The following is a 6000-nucleotide window of genomic DNA, read 5'->3' as shown; positions in this document are numbered from 1 at the left end:
ATTCCGAACTCCAAACAAAAATGTTTCTATTTGTAAATAGTGTAGATGTAGAGTCCCTGCGAGGACTAGCTGCGAGGACTATCAGGTATTTTCCTTGACCCTGGACGGTAATGACCTGATGTGAAGAATAACAGTGAGGATTGATGCCTCCCCTCCCTCCCTTAAATTGTTATTGCAGATAAAGCTCCCAGCTTTCCCCCTTGTGTCTGGATTCCTGCTGCAGACCAGATGTCAGAGCTGTAGGGACGACACATCCTAACACCAACTCCAGAGGAGAGCGGAGCGGGGATGGCCACTGCACCCTGTAATAATCTAGAGTCCTGGACCCTCTCCAGCATTCTCTCCCTTTTTTCCTCCCTCGCCGTCTGCAGGAGTTAAACGTGGCGGCTGCCAGCTCTGCAGACTGTTTGGAATAGTTTAAATGCTTTGACACTCTGGGCTGGATGGCAGGAGAGGCAGTTTACAGTGTAATTCATATGCAAAACTGCACTATAAATTTGCAACCTGTCTGTGTTGCTGTGGCACCACTGAGCACTCCATCAGCATACAGTACAGTAATCCTGCCATCTTTGTTTGCATTGCAGTGACTCATCAGAAGTCTGTCTTGTACCAACACTGAGAGCATTATTCTGGCACTGATCTTCCTCTGTTTTTTAAAGCTTCAGCCCAGAACTGGCATTTACTCCAAGTCTCTAATCAAAGGACTCTATTCATTGCGGAGAGCAAAGCTGAATGTTAATCTGCATCCGGCCAATTCATTGACATGCTATGTACTGCTGTGGACATTTTTGACTTGCTAAAACCTTGAGTTTTTCGGCTTTTTTTTTTATGCAATTTTTATGTTTTTTTTTTTTTTTTTAGTGACGGGACACGCAAGGAGAACCTCTCCTCTTCCCTGACGTCTGGATACTTGGGACCAGTTTTGGAATTTTAAGGTACGATCCCATGTTGGTGTATACGTTCTTTTCTGCAGACACGAGAAAATGGGACATACCCCCCCCCCCAACCACCTCCTCCTCCTCCTCCTCCTCCTCTTGCCTGTCTGTCTAGTGTCTCTATTCTCTCACACCGTCTACACTCGGGGACACTATAGTTTGATTATTGCCCCCCAAATGGGAAGAATATGTTGGATAATCTAAGAAGAGGGGCAAGGCTGGTGCCCATGGAGGTGCCCGTCACTCCTGGCTATTGATGGTCAGTATACAAAGAAGGGTTTTCTTTTTCCTTTTTTTTATTTTTTTGGCTCTTTTTGTGCTTTTTGGGCTGGCGGAGTCTTTGGGATTAGCGGAGGGTACTGCTCGCTCTTTAATGCAGCAAAAGGCAAATCTTATTACGGCACAAGTGCCCGGGCTTTTGTCCTGATTTAGCCCGCTGTGAGGTAATTTGATGCAATAGCATAACCCAGTCTGGGAATAGTGGAGTGCAAGATATTAAAGGCTCTATGTGAGCTGCATCGCCTTAGATCCAGACACTGGCGGGCAGGAGAGGAGAGCGAGGGGGGGTGAATGCATTAATGGGCTCATGTCTGACTTGAAAAAGCATCCTTGCACTTTTGTCAACTCTCCTATGATCTCCACTCCGTGAAGATTTAGAAAAGGAGTCTCCAGATAGAAGTACAGAGGTGCTCGTCTTTTCCACATCCCCCCCCCTCGCCCCCATCCACACCACCCAGCGGGTATTAAAAATTTAGACTGCTCTGTTCGCACTGCAGCATGTTCTATAGGATGTGATGCCCACTCCTCGGATCCCGCTGGCACATAATTCCGCACATTCGGAGCTCAAACAGGACATGTTTACATCCCTCCCCCCACCAAAAAAGAAAGTCCACGTCCAAGAGCCGAAAATCTTACCGGACCAGGGGAGGGGGGATCTGACGGCAGAGAGGTTCCGCAGCGTGTAAGTAGAAGACCACTGCATGCAGACCTGCTTCTGTCTCCCCGTGACATCTCCATTGTTCATTTTATTCCTCCACGTTACTTCGGATCATTAACCTCTTCACCACCCGGAGGACTTTTTTGCAGCGTGCATCTCCTCCTCCCCGGGTGACATCTGCGCAGGCGGCTGGAAGCACAGCACTAGTTCTGGTCTATAAATCAAAAGTTTACTTATTATGCAAATGTTTCGCTGGCGGAATGAAAGGTTTTATATCTCGTGTATTAGCCTGTATATAGCGGGTCATGGAGTTATATATGTGGAGTGAGCAGATCTGTTTGTATGAGGTGGAGCAAGCGGTCCCTTCACCTGGCTTAGTGCTGCCTCCTGGGATCATGCCTTCTGGGATCATGCCTTCTGGGATCATGCTTACTGGGATCATGCCTTCTGGGATCATCATGCCTTCTGGGATCATGCCTCCTGGGATCATGCCTCCTGGGATCATGCCTCCTGGGATCATGCCTTCTGGGATCATGCCTCCTGGGATCATGCTTACCGGGATCATTTTCCCCTGTGATCATTTCTCCCCTTGTAATCATGCCCGCTTGTGATCATTACCCCCCCATGATCATTGACCTCGCTATCATTTCCCCTGCGATTATTTCTTCCCATGAACTTTAACCCCTGCAATTATGACCCCCTTGCGAGCATGTTACCCCTATGATTGTGACCCCCTAGCGATCATGACCCCATTGTGATCGTGAGCCTCTTGCGATGGCGATGGTGACCCCCTTGCGCTTGTGACCCCCTTGCGCTTGTGACCCCCTTGCGCTTGTGACCCCCTTGCGCTTGTGACCCCCTTGCGTTTGTGACCCCCTTTCGCTTGTGACCCCCTTGTGTTTGTGACCCCCTTGCGCTTGTGACCCCCTTGCGCTTGTGACCCCCTTGCGTTTGTGACCCCCTTGCGCTTGTGACCCCCTTGCGCTTGTGACCCCCTTGCGCTGGTGACCCCCTTGCAATTACGACCCCCCTTGCCATTGTGCCCCGTTGCGATTATGACCCTCTTACAATCATAAACCCCTTGAAATCGTGAACCCTTGCTATCCTGCTCCCGTTGTGATCATTGTCACCCGCAATCATGATTCCTCCGCGATCATTGCCCCCGGGATCTTCTTGATCAAAAAGACAAAGATCCGGCATCCAGGCTTCATAAAAAAGCTAATTTATTTAAAATATCCTTTAAAAGTCACAAGTCAGATCCCTGCGATCGTGTCCCCTTTGCGATTGTGCCCCCCCCCCCCCCCCGTGATCGTGTGTTCCCCCCCCCCCGCCCCCCCACGATCATGCCCCTCGGGATCATCCAAAAAGAGAAAGCTCCGTCATCCAGGCCTCGTAAAAAGTTATTTCCTTTAAAAGTCACCAGTTAATTTTTCCCACTGGACCTGTCCTGCCGAGATCCCTATTAATCATATGTGATATATCTGTTATGTGCATTAATAATAGCACCACCATAGTCCATAGCGCTGCACCAGTACTGTACCCATAGCCGTTCCTGTCCTTGGTGGGGTTTATCACTTTCCTATCTATATTGCACATTCTTAGGATGCCAGTTAACCTTTAGGTTCCTTTTTTAATGTCGTGGGGGGGGGGGTCCTTTTTTAGTGGCAGGGAAAAAAATGGTGCCAAACCACCCGAAAATGGTGAAAAAAAAACCCAATCCCACTCCAAGCAGACTTTGCCCCCTGGTCAGTTTCTTTAGAGCTCTTTGTAGCAATAACGGGGATCCCAGGACGTCACCTTTTGGATTGGTCTGCCCGTCTCTGCCCGTCTCTGCCCGTCTGTGCCCGTCTCTGCCCGTCTTTGCCAGTCTGTGCCCGGCTCTGCCCGTCTCTGCCCGTTTGGCATCAATGTCTATTTTCGGTAGGCGACATTTGTGATTGGTGGCGGGAATATTTATACGTTGGGCTGTGTTATATCTATGCAGTAGGTTCATAGATCCTGCAGTGAAGGGAGGATAGAAAATCGGCAGAATTAACTTTTTAAGTGCCGGGTACGCCTCTGTGTTGCGGAGTGGGAAAAAAGGCAGATTCTGGTGGGCGATGCCATGCGGGCCATCCGGGGATTGATACGAGATGGATAATATGTAGTACGTAGGGGGTATTAAGTAAAATCGTTTTTACCCGCCCCTATAATCCTTCATGTTGTGCCTACGGGAGAATGAACTTTATATACTTGTTTCTGCCGGCAGATCCCAAAAATGTTGCTGCAACTTATCTATGGGGGACAAGTGCATTTTGTTTTCTTCACTCCCTATAGGCTCACAATCTAATTTCCTAAGTTCGTGCACACGCACATATATACCAGCTAGGGCCAATTTCTCGGGAAGCTAATTAACCTGCCAGTAATTGCTGCCAATAAGGAAGCAGGACGGGTTTTTTTGCAGTGCCGTCTTTTCTCTTAGTTCTTGCTACAGTAAAGCCTGCTCCACCTGCAGCTTGAGCTTCTACCCCTCAAATTACCATTTTACAATAAGTAAAATAGCAGTGGGGATCACCCAACGTAAAATAGCAGTGGGGGTCACCCAACGTAAAATAGCAGTGTTGGGGTCACCCAACGTAAAATAGCAGTGGGGGGTCACCCAACGTAAAATAGCAGTGGAGGGTCACCCAACGTAAAATAGCAGTGGGGGGTCACCCAACGTAAAATAGCAGTGGGGGTCACCCAACGTAAAATAGCAGTGGGGGTCACCCAACGTAAAATAGCAGTGGGGGGGTCACCCAACGTAAAATAGCAGTGGGGGGTCACCCAACGTAAAATAGCAGTGGGGGTCACCCAACGTAAAATAGCAGTGGGGGGGTCACCCAACGTAAAATAGCAGTGGGGGGTCACCCAACGTAAAATAGCAGTGGGGGTCACCCAACGTAAAGTAGGAGTAGGGCTCAACCAGCGTAACATGGGAGTGTGGGTCGCCCAGCATAAAATGGGAGTGTGGGTCAGCCAGCGTAACATGGGAGTGTGGGTCGCCCAGCGTAAAATGGGAGTGTGGGTCGTCCAGCGTAAAATGGGAGTGTGGGTCGTCCAGCGTAAAATGGGAGTGTGGGTCGCCGAGCGTAAAATGGGAGTGTGGGTCGTCCAGCGTAAAATGGGAGTGTGGGTCGCCCAGCGTAAAATGGGAGTGTGGGTCGTCCAGCGTAAAATGGGAGTGTGGGTCGCCGAGCGTAAAATGGGAGTGTGGGTCGTCCAGCGTAAAACGGGAGTGTGGGTCGCCCAGCGTAAAATGGGAGTGTGGGTCGTCCAGCGTAAAATGGGAGTGTGGGTCGCCGAGCGTAAAATGGGAGTGTGGGTCGCCCAGCGTAAAATGGGAGTGTGGGTCGCTCGTCGTAAAATGGGAGTGGGGGTCGTCCGTCGTAAAATGGGAGTGTGGGTCGCCGAGCGTAAAATGGGAGTGTGGGTCGTCCGTCGTAAAATGGGAGTGTGGGTCGCCCGTCGTAAAATGGGAGTGTGGGTCGCCCGTCGTAAAATGGGAGTGGGGGTCGCCCGTCGTAAAATGGGAGTGGGGGTCGTCCGTCGTAAAATGGGAGTGGGGGTCGCCCGTCCTAAAATGGGAGTGGGGGTCGTCCGTCGTAAAATGGGAGTGGGGGTCGTCCGTCGTAAAATGGGAGTGGGGGTCGTCCGTCGTAAAATGGGAGTGGGGGTCGTCCGTCGTAAAATGGGAGTGGGGGGGTCGCCCGTCGTAAAATGGGAGTGGGGGGGGTCGCCCGTCGTAAAATGGGAGTGGGGGGGGTCGCCCAGCGTAAAATGGGAGTGGGGGGGTCGCCCAGCGTAAAATGGGAGTGGGGGGTCGCCCAACGTACAAATGGGAGTGGGGGGTCGCCCAGCGTAAAATGGGAGTGGGGGGTCGCCCAGCGTAAAATGGGAGTGGGATGGTCGTCCGTCGTAAAATGGGAGTGGGGGTCGTCCGTCGTAAAATGGGAGTGGGGGTCGTCCGTCGTAAAATGGGAGTGGGGGTCGTCCGTCGTAAAATGGGAGTGGGGGTCACCCGACGTAAAAGATCTAGCACAGGGAAGTTTCTTAACAAAATTTGAAAGTCTTATCATCGCTTCCGGAGGGGTTTTTTGTCAACTGGCC

General features: G+C 50.9%; 1 protein-coding gene across 1 annotated transcript in view; it reads left to right on the top strand.

The window, feature by feature from the left end:
* Positions 1-328: 328 nt before the first annotated feature.
* The window catches only part of NACC2 (NACC family member 2), a 73032-nt gene continuing 67360 nt past the window's right edge, over positions 329-6000 (top strand). The window contains 1 exon segment of the mRNA XM_075324731.1: positions 329-935. The gene's annotated coding sequence lies outside the window, so the exon portion shown is untranslated.

This window comes from Anomaloglossus baeobatrachus, chromosome 9 (assembly GCF_048569485.1).
Source record: "Anomaloglossus baeobatrachus isolate aAnoBae1 chromosome 9, aAnoBae1.hap1, whole genome shotgun sequence".
NCBI classification, from domain to species: Eukaryota; Metazoa; Chordata; class Amphibia; order Anura; family Aromobatidae; genus Anomaloglossus; species Anomaloglossus baeobatrachus.
This window is presented reverse-complemented; position numbering and strand designations above follow the sequence as displayed.